At 42.4% G+C, this 20,724-nt stretch overlaps 1 protein-coding gene and 1 long non-coding RNA gene across 4 annotated transcripts in view; one reads left to right on the top strand and one right to left on the bottom strand.

The window, feature by feature from the left end:
* c1qtnf4 (C1q and TNF related 4) overlaps nt 1–20,724 on the top strand; it is a 147,766-nt gene that overhangs the window by 2,991 nt on the left and 124,051 nt on the right. The gene's annotated exons all lie outside the window — the stretch shown is intronic.
* LOC117259329 (uncharacterized) lies at nt 5–18,983 on the bottom strand. The gene is made up of 3 exons (XR_004501821.2): nt 18,308–18,983; nt 7,769–7,929; nt 5–7,376 (listed from the first exon to the last, which is right to left on the bottom strand). It is a non-coding gene; the product is annotated as an uncharacterized LOC117259329 (long non-coding RNA).

A 20,724-nucleotide genomic window follows, 5' to 3' on the forward strand; every position in this document is an offset into this window, starting at 1 on the left:
GATCAGTATCGGCTGCCGATATTAGCAAAAAACGTGCATCGGCATTGGATCGGACTGCATGGAAAAATGCAGATCCAAGAACTCCGATCCAGTTTTTCATGGAATCAAATCGAGGTTTTCCGGCTAGCCCAGTGCTCTGCGATTCAAGCAGTCCATTCCAGTGATCCGCTCCAGCACTTACTATCAATCCAGCAGGCCAGCATGCAGACACAGGAAACAGCAGCACCAGGCTGGCACTGAAATAACTGAAAAGGAAAGGCTGCATTGTTTGTTAAATGTCAACAATGTCTTGTGGTGTTAATCTATTTTTTATTTATTAGGAGGGCAAAGCACAAGTGTGTGGAGTCTTGCTGATATTTTAATTTCAATGTTAGACATTTTAAAGATTTCTTGTGCTGATTTATTTCCTATTTATTAAGGGGCCAAAGCAGGTTAATGTTCAAGTTTAAATTTGTTTATTTAACCCTGTTCACAATAAACAGGTCAGTTTCTCATATCAACTGTTGTGGATCATTCTAACTAACCTGATTAAGTAGTTGTTCTTGTTAGAGTAATATTGCTTGATCAAACCTTTTCTAACATGACTGACAACAAAATAAGTGAATATGTATAATACGCGCTTGGATCGGATTGGTATTGGTATCGGCCAAAACTCAAGGCTGTAATATCGGTATCGGATCGGAAGTGAAAAAGCTGGATTGGGACATCCCTAGCTACAACAGTGTGGTTGAAGAGCAGTTAACCCTCTGAGACCACATACTGTAGACCATTTCTGTCTCTTTTTGGAGGGAACAGAGGATCTTTTGGGGGAGACAGCAGGTCAACAGTATATGCCACATAGAAGTGGTATATATCACCTAAAAGCGGGAAACCTTAAGATCAATCAATTCAATCAATTTTATTTATAAAGCCCAATATCACAAATCACAGTTTGCCTCACAGGGCTTTACAGCATACGACATCCCTCTGTCCTTAGGACCCTCGCAGCGGATAAGGAAAAACTCCCCCCAAAAAAACCTTTAACGGGGGAAAACAATGGTAGAAACCTCAGGAAGAGCAACTGAGGAGGGATCCCTCTTCCAGGACGGACAGACGTGCAATAGATGTCGTACAGAACAGATCAGCATAATAAATTAACAGTAATCCGTATGACACAATGAGACAGAAAGAGAGACGGAGAGAGAGACAGAGAGAGAGAGACAGAGAGAAATGCAGGACAGACGGTAACGGCAATAGCTTACAACAACATTAATGAAAGTAGTAATATTATAATTATAATTCTGTTGTGGTACAATATGTTGAAAGAATATATTAATATCTGATAGTATACATATGTGACAATAATCATATGTGTACAATAACAGTAGCAGTATGACTAGGGTTGGGACATTATATTCATTATACTTGCTATACTTAAACAAGTATATAATAAACACAAATGCAATCATACAAATACAAAAACTTTATTCTAACTGTTGCACAGTACAATTAGATGAAAATACACATTTGTGTGTGGTGTGTATTTCAGATTTAGAGCTTGTATCATCTCCCTGAGAGTCTATAACAACAAAAAGTGATTCTCTGATTTCTGCAGTAACACTGTTACCTCAAATTAGCAGTCCTCCTATTCTTTGTATCACCGTTTACAGGCCACCCCATCATCCTACCTCTTTTATCAGTGAATTCTCTGAACTATTATTAATCATACACACCACCTACAATAGAATTTTAATAACTGGTGATTTTAATTTGCATATAGATAACATCTCTGATACTATGTCCAGAGAATTTTTAAACCTTTTAACCTGCATGGATTTTAAACAACACGTCACACAGCCAACTCACAACAGAGGACACACCCTGGACCTGGTCATAACCTATGGCCTGTCCACTGGTGTGTCCTCTGTTGTTGACCTGGCTGTGTCTGACCACTATTGTGTGTATTTTAACATCACCAGTTTTAGCCATCAGGAGGCCCCGGTGAGAACAGTGAGGAAACACTACCTAACTTCTGAAGTGGCTGCAAATTTTATCGAGATTTTACAGAGCACTCCTGCTGAAATTTTACCTGCAACTTGTGATGTTATTGTGGACAATTTTAACAGTAAATTAAGGTCAACACTTGACTCAGTGGCTCCACATTTAACAAAAACCATAAAAACAAAACCTACACCCCTGTGGAGAAATGATAATATCAAAAAATTGAACAGAAAATGCAGGAGTTCAGAGAGGAGGTGGAGAAAAACTAAACTGACTATTCATTATGAAATATTACGTGAACAACTCAAAACCTACAATAATACAACCAAACAGGCATGAATATCCCACTTTTCAAAACTCATCACAGATAATAAAAACAACCAGAAATTCCTTTTCTCCACCTTTGATTTTTTTAACCAACACCAATTTTAATAAATCATCCAAGATGCCAACAGCTGCTAGGACTTTGCAGACCACTTCAGAATTAAAATCGAGGATATCAGATCCAGTCTTTTATCTCAACAGAACTTTTAACACACCTGAACAGTTGCTTTTATCCGAGGAAACACTGGAGAGTTTTGCCCTGGTTGATGCAAGGACATTTGGTCGGGTTTTTTCCCAGGTAAACCCAGCAACCTGCCTTTGAGATCCGATTCCCACATTACTTTTAAAACCATTTTATGGATTCTTTGATTTTAAACATAGTAAATTACTCTCTTCAGACGGGTGTCTTCCCCGCTGCCTTCAAAACGGCAGTGGTAAAGCCCCTTCAGAAGAAGAGTAATTTAGATCCCAACATTTTTAATAATTACCGACCTGTATCCAACTTAAGATTTTAGAAAAACTGGTTTTTAACTAAGTAAATGATTTTTTAAATAGAAACAATATTATAGAGAAATATCAATCTGGATTTAGGATGAATCACAGTACCAAGACAGCCCTTTTAAAGATTTTAAATGACATCAGGTTTAATGGTGATTCACAAAAACTCACAGTCTTGGTACTACTGCATCTAAGCGCTGCTTTTGATAACAGTAGATCACCACATTTTATTATACAGACTCAGAAACTTGGTTGGCCTCTCTGGTACTGTTTTTAACTGGTTCAGCTCTTATCTCGCAGATCGATGTTTCTTTGCAAGTATGGATACGTGTTCCTACAGAACACATTAAATTAGGTGTGGGGTGCCCCAAGGGTCAATTTTAGGTCCAATTCTTTTTAATCTATATATGCTTCCCCTTGGGGACGTCATCAGGAGGCACGGCATCAGCTTCCACAGTTACGCAGATGATACACAGCTGTACATGGCGTGTCTCCTGATGACACAGGGCCAATTGGTACCCTTTTTAACTGTATTTTAGATATCAAGTCATGGATGGCAGTGAATTTCCTACAGCTCAACCAGAGCCAAAAGAGAGGGGCATCATTTTTGACTCTGAGCTTAGTTTTATTCCACACATCAAAAATGTAGCAAAGACAGATTTTTATCATCTCAAGAATATAGCCAGAGTCTGCCCGTTTCTCTCTCAGGCTAACGCGGAGGTGCTGATACATGCTTTTATCTCTTGCCGTTTAGACTATTGTAATGCCCTGCTCTCTGGTCTTCCCAAAAAGACCATCTCCAATCTACAATTACTTCAAAACTCAGCCACACGTGTGCTGACGAAGACCAGAGGGTGGGCGCACATTACGCCGATTTTAAAATTGCTGCATTGGCTCCCCGTGTGTTTCAGGATTGATTTTAAGGTTCTTAAATTAGTTTTTAAATGTCTTAACAGTCTTGGGCCATCTTATTTATCTGACCTGCTTTTATCATATCTCGCAGATCCTGAGGTCCTCTGGCACCAGCCTGTTAATCGTCCCAAAAGTCAGAACAAAAACCCACGGGGAGGCTGCATTCAGCCATTATGGCCCACACTTGTGGAATAGCCTGCCAAAGAGCATCAGGACTGCAGAGACTGTTGATGTTTTTAAAAGGAGGCTCAAGACTCACCTTTTTAATTTGGCTTTTAACTGATTTCTTCTACACTTTTTATTATATTTTATTTTATATTTGATTTCATTTATTTATTTATTTTTATTTATGTTTTAATGTCTAATGTTCTTAATGATCTACTTTTATATCCTTATGCATTTTATCATTTTTAATTTTTAACTCTTTATTTTTTTAAATTTTTAAATCTCTAAATTTTCTAAATCTTTAAATTTTTTATGCATTTTATCATTATTCTATCTTATGCTTGTTTTTATCCCATTGTCTTTTAGTCTTTTAGTTTTTAGCTCCAGTTTTATCTCATGGGGGGCTTCCACACTGAGAGGCGTGTCAGGTCTGCCCACGGGGACGTCGTCCTGGAGATCCCTCGGGCCCGGAGGACTGGGGGGCTCTGCACCATGTGTGGAGTCCACCCCGGTCTATCTGGGTTGGGGTGGTCTCTGTGGCGTCGCTCCCTGTGGCTGTCGGCTGTGGTGCCTCTTGGTGTGGATGGCTCCCCATAGGTGGTTTTTCCTCACCTGGTGCCTCAGTGTGTGTGTGTGTGTGTGTGTGTGTGTGTGTTACATGCGGGGGGTGGGTGGGGCGGGTTTTCATTGTTTTTTGTATTTTTTATCTTGTGAGGCACTTTTTTATGTATGAAAAGTGCTATATAAATAAAGTTTGATTTGATTTGATTTGACTAGGCTGGTCGGTGGCTTTTACTCGCTCCACCACCTCGCAGGTGGGAGAAGCCACCAGGAGGGAAGCGAGAAGAATGGTGTCAGAGTCTGCGGTGGAGTCATTTTCCCCATGAACTGGGCAGGGCATCAGGCTTGACATTGCGGGAGCCAGGCTGATAGGAGAGGGAAAAGAAGAGTGACCACCTGGCTTGACGGGAGTTCAGCCTCTTAGCCAAACAGATGTACTCCAGGTTCTTGTGGTCAGTCCAAACCAGGAAGGGCAGTTTTGTACCCTCCAACCAATGGCGCCATTCCTCTAGTGCCAGCTTCACTGCCAACAGCTCCCAGTTCCCAATACCATAATTTCTTTCAAACGGAGACAGACATTGGGAGAAAAAGGCATAGGGGTGCAGTTTCTGGTTATGAGCGGAGCGCTGAGGCAAGACGGTTCAATAAATAAAATAATAAAATAAAAATATGACAGCATAATTCACTGATGTGTGAGTTGGTGTTTAAGTTTGGCAGTGTGATTGTTTCTGCAACCCTACACCCACATGTTAATCCCAAACCAGCTCATTTCATGACTGGCATTTGTGTATTTGGTCCTCATAGTGACACAAACACATAATGAGCCCAGTTCGCTCATGTCTTGTCTGTCACTGTCTCCCCTATTTCCTGGCATGACACCAGGTTGCTGCGTAGCTGTTTCTCTCTTTCTGTCTTTCTGCAGTTGTAGACGGCTGAATTGACAGGATTGAGAGAGCAAGTCTCTCTGCTCCAGGTTTTCTTTGTACCCAGACTGTGGCAGGAGAAAGAAGATGCATTTGCAGGATGGATTAGAGTTCATAGAAATGGATCTTCCTCTGTTGTTTGCTTTGGCTGACAAGCCTGGCATACACCTCAAAATCTTTCTTTTTGTATTCCTTCCTCCTGTCGTTCTCTCTATCCATCCGGTCCCCAGGCTGGTCTTGTGTCTACAGTTGAGCAGGCAACTGACAGCACGGTGACAAGTGTTGAGGATGAGAGGCGGTGGAGAGAGGGAAGGAGGAAGAGAGACTAATGAGAGGGACAGCAACAGCAGGGGTCTGTCACTGCACATCCAGATAACAGCCCCCCGACTCTCTTTGATATCTTGTCCCAAGTGACCAGGCCGCTCCATCTCCAGCTTGTACCAGTGAGGTGGGGGCAGGGGTGCTTATTAGCCACTCATGCTTTTTTTTTTCTTTTATCCTTTGTGCACTTGTAAAGGGAAGAGGAGGAGGAGGAGGAGGACAAGCAGAGGCGGGTGGAGTCAGACCTCACATGGATCAAAAAGCCAAAAGCATAACTGAAAGAAGATCCAATTATGAGAAACTTTATTTTCTGGAAGGCAGGTGGACATTGTATCATTGTATAAAAAACTAAAGTTGTCTTTCCCGTGATTATTATTATTATTTTTTTTTTTTTTCTCATAAATTGTAGCATGCAAAGCAGTGCTTTCAAAGTTGCTTCCCTAACACTGCACATCGGGCTGGTGGCCAGAAACAGTGCCCAGTCTAACCTGTGTAACAGCAGCAACAGAAAGTTTGCTGATCTTGAAGGAAGATGGGGCCACCCAGTTCCCAGCAGCTGGGGTTTGCACTAGCTGGATTTAGGCACTGCAGCTGCTGACTGGGGGTCAGTCTCCAGAGCTGCTGCTCACTCTCCTCCTAGATGGAAGAAACAGTGATTGAGGATCCTGCTAATGTTAGCTACATAAATTTGATGAACATGAAGCTGCAGTCATGAATCTTTATCTCCAGTTGGCAGAAAGCTACACTATTAGCAACATTTCTCTGAAACATGTTGCCGATAGTGACACGTTTTATTTGGTTTATTGTCAGACTCTGTTTTAGATTCTCTTTTTGATAAGTGTGTTTTCTTTTTTTTTGGTTGCTTTGCAGTGTAAGCAGTTTTCAGTGCTGGAAAAGCAACTTTTTCTGTCGCATTCTTCAACATTGAATCAGGCTCTCACCATCTGAAGGGGCGTGCACACACATCTTCACTTGTAGAACAGCTAATAGGAACACCCTCTCTCTCGCAAATGACCTGTGATTAGCCAAAGTCTCCTGTCACTGGCTAGATTTTCTACAGTCTGAAAACAGAGCCAAGAGGAGGTGCACAAGTCTAGATTCCTCTCAGACCACTTGAATTACAACATGATCATGTTTGTTATGGGATTTTTGCCCAGTGAGAATTAACCTGCCTGTTCCAGCTTTAATATTACACAGATTTTTGCATCATATTCAATGTCAGATTTACATCACAACTCTATATTGATTATTTAATATTACATTACATTACTTAATCATATCATCAGTCAGGTGTTCATTGTTAACAGACTTGATGACAAGCTGTTACTTTAATAGTACGTGTTTTGTCTCCATATGCTCTTGTATAGTTTCTTTTTTCTTCTATTCTTATTTTAGTTTTTATATATATTTTTTATTTATTTATTGTTCTTTTTTTTATCTGTACTATTGCAGTCTTTGTGCTGCTGCAACAACCAAATGTCCCCTCTGAGGGTCAATAAAAGGTGATCGCATCTTAACACTTAACAGAGTCTTGCAGAGCCCTGACTGTCTCAGTTGGTGGAAGCGGCACTATTGGTGCCTGTGTGTCCATGTCTTCTCCAGAGCAGTGTGACGTGTGAACAGTAAATGGAACCTCCATGGATTTCATGCAAGACAGGTCCCTGACTGAAATCCCAGTCATCTCTTGAGAATCTATTTAAGGATGACATTTTTTAGTCAGTACAGAAAACTCAGATCTAAATCTTAATCCTCTTTTTTCCACTTTGTCCAGATAAAACATAACAACTGCTGTTTTTATGAAAAAGTTCTCCTTTGTAGATCACAAAACCTGGTTTTAAAAACTAAGGCACTGTGAAGTAAAAGCAGTAAATATCTATAAATAAAAACTTTAAGAGCAACAAATGGTATTTCAGTTCAGAATCCAGGTGTTCGCTGTCAGTTGTGCTCAACAGAAACCTCAAACTCCTACAGACTTTGGTCTGCACACGTGACTGATTATATGTGCAATACAAAAGTCAGTGGGGATGGGCTCTAAAGACAATTCTTACTATGATAATGGACATAATCAAAACAGCATACTCAACTCGTTGATGTTCATCATCATTTAAAGTGTAGATTTTGATATTAACTTCCAGTCAGAGGTGTGAACTTTTATATCCATTCTTTCTCAGAAGCCTGAGCTTTGATTTGGTCCTCCCAGCAGGTATAAGGCCGACTGAGGTGGCTTTAGAGCATGAGTCACACCCTGTAGAGAACACAACAACAGTATTGATCATTATGGAAGCCTTCATGCAGGGCCGGCCCTGGACATCTGGGGCCCCTAAGCAGGATAAGTTTCAGGTGCCCTACTTTGCCATGAATACACAGCTAAGGATTCACAAACCCAGATACCGTATGGTATTATAAACCTTATGCATGAAATTTCTACCTCTATCAACATGATGGGCCATAGTTTACTGCTAACTGAGCACACTCAGTGAAACATATAAAGCTAACTAAATGCACTTGCCTTTTTTACCGTTACTATCTGTCTGCATGCTGCTTAGTGTTGAACATTTTAAAATGGCATTAACTCTGCTTGCCCACTAGATGACTCCAAAACTAAAGTATGACATAAAATATCTTATGCCCATCTAACGGAAGAAAAAGAAATGCAACAAAAGATTATAGTAAGATTTTATATTTATTCTCTAAATTATAATTTGTAACAAGCAATGTAAGGTGGAAAACAACTTAAATGCTGAAAAGAATCCTTACAACAAAACTTCAAATTCTAAACTATTCTAACCAGTAACAAATAAATAGGACTAATATACACATTCAAATCCAAACAAAATGAGCAAGGTAAAAACTGCAATAAATAAGAAAAAAAATTTCTTGCTCCTTCTTAGTACTAAAATAGTACCGCGGTACTAGAGTATTCCAAACAGTACTATACTGCATTTGAAAAATACCGGTACTTTGAAATTGATTCAATTCATTAATTTAGTTAATTTATTTTACTCATTTATGCACACAAACGCCTTTCTTGTTCCTATTGGAGCACAGATTGCACAAGTGGTGTGTATGACAACACCTGTATCAACATTCGCAGCAGGTGCACGTGAAAAAAGACAAGAGAAAGTCTGCCTCGCAAAGGGAGACAACACGAGATAACACCGACTTGGTGGAACATTTGAGTTACCAAATCGTGACGTCCGTACCGAGGTACTAACCGAACCATGATTTTTTTGGTACCGTTACACCCCTACTATTTATTGTTCTAAAGGTTTGTATCCAAAAGGACTTTTCCTTAGGAAAAGTACCAAAGAGTATTGAAAAGTATCGAAATTCATATTGGTATTGGTACCGAAACAAAGATTTTGGTATCGTGACAGCACTACTCCTTCTGAAAAAAGTGATATATTAATTACTTTATTTATTTATTTCAATAACAATTGCTGTAAACGGAAAATAATACTAAAAGAGAATTTATGTAGGGGCATATTATTTTCCAGTACAGCTTTAGTTTAGTATGATTTGTTTAATCCTTTCATACTGTTCATATTCTGACCTTCACAGTATGGAGCAGGTACTTTTTGACCCTTTATTATTAGACACTATCAAGAAATATCAACCATGGATATGTTGTGCATCCCGACCAACGCTACTTTTAATTTTTTCCATGAATTATATTGAAAGTGAAGGATGTAACAGCCTTGCTGGATGATAGGTTTCACCATAATCATTTGAAACTCTACACTGTGTGAGTGCATTAGACAAACAACACACTGGTCTGTAAATTTCACACTGCAAAAGCACATTTTGGACATACTAACCTAATCACCCATTCTGGTAAGTGACGAACGTTGCTTTACTTGACTTTACTTTAAAGGGATAGTGCACCCAAAAATGAAAATTCAGCCATTATCTACTCACCCGTACGCTGAGGGAGGCCCAGGTGAAGTTTTAGAGTTCTCACATCACTTGCAGAGATCCCAGGGGAGAGGAGGTAGCAACACAGCTCCACCTAATGGAGACTTACGGCACCCCAGATTCAAACGTCCAAAAACACATAATTGAAACCACAAAATATCTCCATACTGTTCGTCCATAGTGATCCAAGTGTCCTGAAGTCCTGACATAAAAAACATCATTTGAACTCTGTTTTTAGACTCATTGTAGCCTGTAGCTCTAACTGCTTCTCTGTGGCGGTGAGACATGGGCACCGCATTCATGTGCTTTTGCTGGTCTCGCACGCAAGTGCGCACATGTGAGCACGGTGCACAGAGAAGCAGTCAGAGCTACAGGCTACAGTGGACGTTTGAATCTGGGGCGCCGTAAGCCTCCATTAGGTGGAGTTGTGTTGCTAACCCCTCGCCCCTTGGATCTCTGAAAGTGTTGTGAAGACTCTAAAACTTCACCTGAGCCTCCCTCGGCATATGGGTGAGTAGATAATGGCTGAATTTTCATTTTTGGGTGCACTATCCCTTTAAGCTTGTTTGTTTTTCGTCCTCTGCTCTGCTCCTGAGGGATATGCCCACTTCGACATCTTCGTAGACGGTACTCCGCATGCTCCGTTCAGTGAACAGCACCTGTCCCCTGGTCTGTAGGGTCCCCGCCCTGCTACAGGTCATGTTATGTATCTTGACGGGGTCATCCCTATATTCCCCGGTTTCTATGTTCCCCGCTTTCCCCAAAAGGAAATATGTTCTCCGCTTTGTATGGGACCAGGGAACATAGAACCCTTTTTAAGAAAAAGGGTTCTATGTTCCCTGCTGTTCCTATGTTCCCCAGCAACAGCAGGGTTCTATGTTCCCTGCTGTTGCTGGGGAACATAGGACCCTTTTGAGAAAAAGGGGTTAGGGTTAGGGGTTAGGGGTTAGGACCCTTTTTTTAAAAAAAGGGCCTATGTTCCCCGGGTCCTTTTGGGGAAAAGTGGGGAACATAGAACCCTTATTATTAATAAGGGTTCTATAGAACATAGAACCCTTATTATTAATAAGGGTTCTATGTTCCCCGCTCCCATACAAAGCGGGGAACATAGGACCGTTTTGGGGTCCCATACAAAGCGGGGAACATAGGACCCGGGGAACATAGAACCCGGGGAATATAGGGATGACCCCGTTGACCATTGATGCTGACTCAATAGTCATCGTTGCCAGTTTTTTTGGATCAAACAAACATGAAAATCCTCACATGCCGCCCCTATGAACAAGTAGGCTGCAGTCAATTGTAAATAATGGGGTTGCCAGGTTTGCGCAGAGGTGTGAGAGTCAGACAATTAATTTTACCGTGCATCCATCTGGGGGCCCGCTGGGGGCCGTAAGCAGCCGCTTAAAGGGATAGTGCACCCAAAAATGATCCATTATCTTCTCACCCTCATGCAGAGGAAGGCTCTGGAGAAGTTTTAGAGTCCTCACATCCCTTGCGGAGATCGGCGGGGGGAGCGGCTAGCTCACCTAATGGCTGACTAACGTCCAAGAACACAAAATTGAATCCACAAAATATCTCCATACTGCTCATCCGAAGTGATCCAAGTGTCCTGAAGCCCCGACATAAAAAGTTGTTTGGAAAAACGTCATTTGAACTCTGTTTTTAGCCTCACTGTAGCCTGTAGCTCTGACTGCTTCTCTGTGCTCCGCGCTCACGTGTGCACGCTTGTGCGAGACCAGTGAAAGCATGAGCTTTGCTTACCCGTGTTTACATCACGTGACACGTGCACCGCCGGGAGAGACAACAGTAACCACAGCAGCTAAAAGTTAATTTGCACTACGATCTTTTAGCAAAGGACAGCCCAACATGTCTGAAGACTCTGAAACTGAGGAGGAACAGCATTTCTTTGTTGAGCCGTATTTGTTTGAGCCCGAGTATATGGACGCGGAACTCAGGCTACTGGACGAAGCAGCTGCCGCAGCTCATGAGCCTGAACCCTCAGCCAGCCGCAGAATACCGGAGTCGAGCACTGGAAACCTGGTGGTGTAGTTATTTCAAATGCAAAGCAATGCCAACGGATGAGGAAAGTCTTTGCTGCTCAGACTGGGAATTGGCAATGTATGCACTTGAGAATCTGGACATCAGTACTGACGAGACTGCTGCTCTTCAGAGACCGTGCATCACCGATCACCCTGAGCGCACACACGTGAGCGCGGAGCACAGAGAAGCAGTCAGAGCTACAGGCTACAGTGAGGCTAAAAACAGAGTTCAAATGACGTTTTCCGAAACAACTTTTTATGTCAGGGCTTCAGGACACTTGGATCACTACGGATGAGCATGTTGGAGATATTTTGTGGTTTCAATTTTGTGTTCTTGGACGTTAGTCTGGGGCGTCGTCAGCCATTAGGTGTGCTAGCTGCTCCCCCCGCCGATCTCGGCAAGGGATGTGAGGACTCTAAAACTTCACCAGAGCCTTCCTCAGCATGAGGGTGAGTAGATAATGGCTGAATTTTCATTTTTGGGAGCACTATCCCTTTAATACGCTTAGGGCCGGTTCTGCCTTCATGTGCTTGTTTTTTTGTGTCAGCACATGCCAAAGTCAGCTATAGTCATTCTTTTGTGTGTTTTGCATTAAATTGATTGGTGAAAGTGAAAGAAAGAACTGGTTGTGTGCTCTTTCTAGTCAGCCCTGGAAGGTTTTTGAGTCAGAGTCAGCCGCTCACCCCACTGAGGGAAGCAGGTAAAACAGATTTTTGTTCTATTTTAAACTCTCAATGCTCGATAGATGTGCAGACTCTGCCTGGAGTCTGCTGGGGCGGTTGTGTTCTTCATATGCGTGTCCTACATGTTCTGAGCTATATTGACTTTTATATCATATATAACATATAATAAAAGTGGTAAATTATGATGGTTTATGTGTACTTTGACCGACTGGCAGCTGTTAGGATGGAATTTTTTGTCATGATAGAAATTCTTTGATATCTTAAAGAGTAAGGCCCTGATCACACAGAAAGTGTTTTAGCAGCTGGAGATGCCTTTTTGTAATTTTTCTTAATGAGAATGAAGTGTTTTGTGTTGCGACATGCCTCGCGTTTCTGCGCTCTCGGTGCCTGGTGTTTTTGCCCCAGCACTCTGAACTCCTCTAGTTGAAAAAACTTAAAGCAGAACAGCACCCCGCATCATCATCTTTTTTCCCATTGTCCAGTCGCATGATTTGAGAGGCGGGCCTTCTGTGGTGGTCACAACAACAAGTTTACAATAGGTATGCAATGGAGGAGAAATTGTTGGTCGTGGTTGGATACTCAGAGCTATACGGCTCGATGATAGACAGCAAGTTGTCAAACTGCCCCTGAGTCATCCTAAAATATGTCTGGAAATAGCCATCATCGAGGCGAAGCTCCTGGACCAGCTGGTACTCCCTGTGATCCACCCTCTTTTTTAGGGTCTCGTGTATCCACACAGATCTCTGTTTCGCTATGTCCAGCAAACTATTTGCTGATGGCCTTTCACCCTCAACCAGAGCTACAGCAAGTATCCTCTGCCTGAACATTTTAGGATCTAGATACTAATAACTGTCAAATAACTAAAATAAATAAATAAATGGTAGAATGATTACACAGGAAGGTTAGAATAAGGAGATGAGTCTGTGGGTGCACCAAGTGTTTGTTTTTTTTCACTATTGGCATTCATTTAAAAAAAAAAAAAAAGGCAGTGCAGCGTGCACTGCATTTTGCAACCTGCAAAATGCTTTCTGTGTGATTAGGGCCTGAACATAACCACGTGTTTGTTGTTGAAGGACAAAAATGTTGTGGTGTTGTACTGACGTGTGTTGTAGTGCTGAAGCTTTAAACGTTACTAGCACAATTTTTGCACCAATTTTGAATAATCATACAAGAAGAAATCCACTGCAGGTCTTATTTTCACCCACAGAAGCAGTAACCTCTCTTTGTCTCGTTGTCACTCTTTCTCTTGTTGCTGTTGCTATCACAACAGTTTCAGTTTAACTGCATAATGTGAATCAAAGTGAAGGAGAAATTGCTGAAATGCACTCTGTGAATGCAGAGGTGAGTGGCTGAGGGGAGGAACAAGGCTGAGGGAAAGCGCAGTGTGCTGTGCTTTTTTTTTGTTTGTTTTTTTCGGTTATGTACTTCAGAACATTGGATCTGAACAAGGTCAAGGTGCTGACTTTCAGCTTTAAATATGAGGGTACTCAGTAGGACTGAGACTGTTAAGATTTTTTCTTACCCCAGTAAGGCACTGCAGTTTGGCAGGCCCAGAGAATTGTGTGCATACATCATTCATGTTATTGTATAATTCTCTGGTTTATCAGTGTAGTGTATAATCTACACTGCAGACTACATTCTCTACTCAGTGACAGAGTTATGGGGCATCTGACTCATATGAATGGTCTAGTAGTGATGGGAGGTCTGGCTCTTTTCAATGATTCAGCTCTTTTGGCTCGGCTCCCTAAAAAGAGCCGGCTCTTACTGCTCCCAAATGGCTCCTCATTTAGTATCACTTGGAGCCTTCAATTTTAGCCTAATTTAGCAATTATGAATGGTTTGTGTGTTGGTAAGCAATTTTTCATTCAGTGTTTTCATAAAAGCCTCATTTTTATACTTTTTGTTCATTAAAAAAAATTCCACAATGCCCTCTCCTCCAGTTGCATGGATGGGTGGGCTGGGGTTGAAATTCAGCCTGGGAGCTTGATTTGGAGAGGCCTTTTTTCTGATCGCACGATGGACGCAAGTGGAACCGTAATTTTAACACAAATACTTTATTTGCAGTATAAAAACAATCTAATGATATTAAACACAACACACACAGATTAGTCAGTCAGTAGAGTGTATTGAATATAATATAATTCTATGTAAAGACCTATTTCCAACCCAGTCCTGCACACTGCACCTGTACCTGGCACTGTTTTCCTGCTCCACTTTCCTTCTTCTCCTCCTCCTCTTCCTCCTCCTCCTCCTCCTCTTCCTCCTTCTTCTCTTCCATCTCCTCCTCCTCCTTCTCCTGTCCATCCTCATCTGTCTCTTCCTCCTCCTCACTCCTATGACTGGCATTATCCTGTCCCTCTGCATCAACTCCACGACTGACACTGGCCTTGTCAGCTAATAATAACAATAACAGCAACAATGATAAACGTTATAGCAAAGAATTCACAGTGTTAGAACACAAATACAATATAAAAATCAACATAACAAAAGAGCCAGACACACACACACACACACACACACACTGTAAATGAATTACTCACTTTAATGTATTTTTCTTGAGCTGGTAAAAATGGCTATATATCAATGTAGAAACAGAACAGGAAAACAGGATGTATAGCCTATATATTCCAATATTATCTTTTTAACTTTGAAAACACAAACTAGAGTTCTCAATGGGCCAGAAAATTACAACCAGACCCGACCCGGCCTGTGGGTTTTTAAGCCCAGACCCGAGGCAGCCGACACACCAGCATTAGCCTAATTGTCTGCCTGAAAAAAAGGAAGCCCGAGGCCCGACCTGGCCCGAGCCATTTGCATATTTTTTTGCCCGACCCTTCTGGGATGATAGGGCCATATAGGCAGTGCTTGCTAACCGCTCGCATCCCCCCTTAATATGCAAAATATTAGATTGACCCAGTCTGATGTTCCACTCTGTGCCACTGCCACATGCGGCTGCGAGGGCAGGCTGCTGCAGGCTGCTTATGGGGTAAAAAAAGGTTCCGACCACCGGCCGGTTCAGCCTGGAACAGACCGGCCATTCGGGAATACTCCCGAACCTCCCTATGGCCAGCCCACCCCTGGCGGTTCTAAGATGTCAGTGCAGGTTTGTTGTTGACCTGGTTCTGATGAATATTTTCATTTTACAAATTCAGCACTCAGCTTTGCAGTATCCAATATCATTGACGTGCCTGCATTTAGATCCAGCTCCCCCGTTTCTCTGTCACTCTGTGTGAACCTGGCCTGTACCACTACAATCACTGTCTTTGGAGCGTCCGTCCTCCTTCCTTCTTTCACATAATGGTATGATTCTAGACTGTCCTCGCATGTGATTGGCCCCATGGTGTGCCAATCAAAATAAAGTCCCGTCCCTGCCTGCATGGATTCTCAGCAGATTTGAGCAGGAGCGGCTGAAGATTTGGCTCTTCCCAGCGGGAGTCAGCTCTTCTCTTTTGCTACAAAGAATAGGCCCAAAGAGCCAGCTCATTCGCGAGCGACACATCACTACGGTCTAGGTTGACTGCGTTACAGCAGGCCTGTGTTACGTCTGGTGTATGAAATGTTCAGTCAGAAGCCCTCTCATTCCTTCTTCTTCTCCTTGCAGTCTTCTGACTCATAAAGCTGAGGTTTCATCCAGTAACTACTGTTAATAATAGTTGAACATTCCCAGCAGAAACACTGGTCTGTTTTTGCAGCATCACTAAAGGAGATTTTAGTATTTATGGGCCTGTACAAATCTTTAATCAACCAATCAATCAGTCTTTATTTATAGAGCACTTTTTATACAGGGATGTAGCACAAAGTGCTTTACATGGTTAAAAAGGAATGCAACCCCCCACCTACCCCCTAAGAATGACATTAAAACATTGGTAACGGACTAAAAATGACATGTAAACAGGTCCTCCGGCAGGCCATTCCACAAACATGGGCCATAATACTGAAAAGAAGCCTCACCGTGAGTATGTGTTCTAAATTTAGGAATAATTAAGAGGCCAGTGCAGGAGGACCTCAGGGTCTGTAGGGTCTGTAAGATAAAAAGGCCCTGCATATATATGACAGATCCAGGAGGAAGCAGTGAGGCAGGTGCTGCTCCTCCAAAGTTGACTGGCATTTCTCAATCACGCTGACCCCAGCATAGAAAATCTCGCAAAGAGTGGATATGCAATTCTACTCCTTATTTTTGGCATGTCACCGCAATCACCAGCTATTTAGCGGTTTTAATGATCGTGTCAGTGCGACCATGCTGGGTCGCCACAATGCCGGTGTTATGTCCCTACTGGTTTCCAATTTAACTGGTTTCCTTACCGAACAGCTGCAGATGTGCTTCGCCTCTGGAAGTGAGCACTACGTACCAGCGACATTAAAAAAAAGAAAGGAAAGAAAATATGATATACACAAATTTGCGTCAAGCTGGACTCGATTTCACGTCAACAAAAGACAATATAACACAAACCGCACGTCTACCTGTGTGAGCCACTGAGACTCACAGAGCGCAAGGCTTTCCTTGGGTATTAGTAAATTACGTCAGCATCCAGGTAACATTTTGATTTGGGCTGACCTGAGACAACTGGTTACCCTCGGCTTGCCTTGAAAATACCCAAACATATTTATCAGTGTTTCTTGTTCTTTTTCCACGAGTCTACAAACATATTCAGTGCCACATTACAGTCTGCACAACACTGCACACTGACAAAGCCTGTCATGTTTAAAAAGTGACGATCTAACTCGAAAAATGCTCTCAAAATACGCTAAATAATAATAAAAACCAAGCCACTGGATCATTACAGAGGTGAAAAGCAAGGACTTACATTTACTCACGTCACTGTAACTGAGTAGTTTTTTGTGTAGCCTACTTGCACTTTTTAAAATCTAATTTGAGTGTTACATCAGTAGCCTATGTTTTAATTTAAGTATTATGCTTCGCTGCATTTTAAATGACTTCCGTGACCGAGTTAAAAAAAAAATCGGCCGAAATTTTAAAAAAGCGAACGGAATTGTACAAGCGTTAACTACCATGACACAATAATAATAGTATTACACTCTATGACAACCTGGCAGCTAGCTCTGATGGAGACATATGAGCTCTAAGAACAAACTCACAATTATGGACGCACACTAAAAGAAATGTCGCCATGGTCCGAGAGAGGTGACGTCATGCTGTTATCTCTGTCTCTACAGGTACGCAGTGAGCGAGTTAGAACGTCACTTTTTAAACATGACAGGCTTTGTCAGTGTGCAGTGTTGTGCAGACTGTAATGTGGCACTGAATATGTTTGTAGACTCGTGGAAAAAGAACAAGAAACATTGATAAATATGTTTGGGTACTTTCAAGGCAAGCCGAGGGTAACCAGTTGTCTCAGGTCAGCCCAGATCAAAATGTTACCTGGATGCTGACGTAATTTACTAATACCTGAGGAAAGCTATGCGCTCTGTGAGTCTCAGTGGCTCACACAGGTAGACGTGCGGTTTGTGTTATATTGTCTTTTGTTGACGTGAAATCGAGTCCAGCTTGACGCAAATTTGTGTATATCATATTTTCTTTCCTTTCTTTTTTTAATGTCGCTGGTACGTAGTGCTCACTTACAGAAGCATATTCACTGTGTTAGATGTGGGCTGCGACTTTAAAATCGCCAGTAATATGTTGTGTATGTTTGTGAATTTGTGACAAATCTGCTGACGGAGGCGAAGCACATCTGCAGCTGTTCGGTAAGGAAACCAGTTAAATTGGAAACCAGTAGGGACATAACACCGGCGTCGGGATAACGCCAACTTCCCTACAAAGCACGTCTGCTTGCCACTTCACCTGAGCGGACAGTATGGAGCACCATGATGTCTTAAACAACGGTCAAGCGCACGTTGTACCTCAACGTAAGAATTTATCTAAGGGTCGAAACAACGACGGACGCCATGCATTCAGGAAACTGCTAAGTTACCTGTTGGCAACAACTCTCCTACTTTCTGGAGATGTCCAGCTCAAACTGAACTCACCAGGGTGGAGGCGGCCGGTGACGTGCGGGCGGTCGGCGAGTTGGGTGGGTGCCAGGACGCGATGTTGTCTGCATCTAACTACTGTTGTCCGGGAATTGCCACGAGCCAGGTATCCACTTTGTTTTCTTCCTGTACTGAACTGGATATTGTAGATACAGCTATTGTACAACTACCAGCAACAGCCAATTAAATCAACGTGACGACACAACAGCCAATCAAAAGGAAGTATAAGCTGTTAAATTCTGCAATCATTAAGCGTAAAAGGTGGAACTTCTTCCAAACTGTCAATCAGGCACGAATGCTGTGGGATCCGAGAGCAAAACCCAGGGGATTACTCGGAGGGCCGGAGGGCACATAAACATTCGCAGTGTCACTGGGAAAAGTGAACAAATCCACCATCTTATTGCGGACTCAAACTTGGATTACCTGTGTCTGACAGAGACCTGGCTAAAACTCCCCAAGCGCAGCAGTAAGTGTTCCGGGATACAATATTTACAGGAGGGACAGACCTGAAGGAAAAGGAGGGGGGATAATGTTCTATGTTAAAGACAATATCAGCTGCAGTCAAATCGAGTGGCGCTGTGATAATGAACTTGAATGTATTGGACTTAATATTATATTATCTCCACAAATGTCCTTTGCCCTTGTTGGTATATATAGACCACCCTCCTCCAAAATTGCCTTTTTTGACCAACTAAAGAGTATATTAAAGGAATGTAATTTTGACAAAGAGGTAATTTTAATGGGGGATTTTAACATAAACTGGGAAGACAAATGTAATAGGAAAGCTCATAAAAAAAAAAGCAGGCAAATACCTTTGACCTGACACAGCTAATTAAAGGATAACGTCGGTATTTTTCAACCTGGGCTCTATATCCCCATGTGTATGTGTGTATATGATTCATAGGTACAACTCGTTTTAAAATTGGTTCAGTATTGAGGAAGGCGGATGCAGCCGGCAGCCGCGAAACGGTAGATATGGGGGCAAATGCGCCCTGTATAAGTTTGCACATTAAAAGTGCTTTTTTTCGCCACTGACCGCTTCAGATCGCCAGTGCTATCTCTGTAAATAGCATACTAAGCATTTCCCTTACCCTTCACTTCCTCTGGGCTGTGTGTAACGTCATCTCGCGAGAGCTTTGCTTGCAGTAAATGTGTGTCTCGGAGACAATTCTAGGTATCAGTATTACATGCATAAAGACATATTAATTATGCTTACTTGATGGATAGTTGATCATTTGGTCCCTGTGGTTTTGGCCGCCTCCTCCAATTTATTTTGGGTACATGAAAAAGGTATCCAGCGCTGCCCTGTTGATCAGAGGGGGGAAATCCTCTAACGTAGTTACACAGTGTTTGGTAGTTTCTGTATCATCCCAGGACACATCGAGACCATGAATATTGGGCAACAGGTCCCACTCGTTGCAACACAGACATTCTTCCTCTGTGGGCATGGAGACACAGCAACCACAGGAGCACCACCAGTCCTCAGGAATTTGCGTTTATGCAGCTGCTGCTTCACCCTCGTCTGCTCGTTGGCCCTCTCTGTCTATCCTCGTCTGCTCTTCAATTTGTAGGAGCTCCTCGTCCGTATACTCGGGCTCAAATAAGTAAGGGTGGCCATCGTAATAAAAGGGCTCATCTTCATTCTCGAAATCGGGTAAATATGCAGCCATGATACCGATGCAGTAAAACTCTCAACTGTACTCTGGGACAACCAACGCCACTCTGAGCGGCGCTCAGCATGGCTCCTCTGTTTTCTTCCGGCAACAAGCAAAGCTCTCGCAAGATGACGTCACACACAGCCCAGAGGAAGTGAAGGGTAAGGGAAATGCTTAGTATGTTACAGAGATAGCACTGGTGATCCGAAAAAAAAGCACTTTTAATGCGCAAACTTATACGGGACGCATTTGCCCCCATATCTACCATTTTAGCTCGTTTTGCGGCTGCCGGCTGCATCCGCCTCCTTCAATACTGAACCAATTTTAAAATGAGTTGTACCTATGAATCATACGCACACATACACATGGGGAAATAGGGCACAGGTTGAAAAATACCGAAGTTATCCTTTAAGGGACCAACAAGAATAACGCAATCTTCCAAAACACAGATTGACTTGATATTTAGCAATAAACCAGAGAGAATAGTCAAATCATTTAATATGATCACTGGGTTATCAGGTCATAATTTAACCCTTGTAGCTAGGAAACTGTCAAAATAACGCCTTAGTCGGGGCATTGGTAGCGTAGTGGATAGGGCCAGCGCCCCAAGTACAGAGGCGATGCCTCGCCGCAGCGGTCGCAGATTCGACTCCAGCTTGCAACCCTTTGCTGCATGTCAACCCCCACTCTCTCTCCCTCGCCCCATTTCAATCTGTCCTGTCCATGAAAGGCAAAAAGCCCCCCCAAAAAAATCTAAAA

Source organism: Epinephelus lanceolatus, chromosome 2 (genome assembly GCF_041903045.1).
Source record: "Epinephelus lanceolatus isolate andai-2023 chromosome 2, ASM4190304v1, whole genome shotgun sequence".
NCBI classification, from domain to species: Eukaryota; Metazoa; Chordata; class Actinopteri; order Perciformes; family Serranidae; genus Epinephelus; species Epinephelus lanceolatus.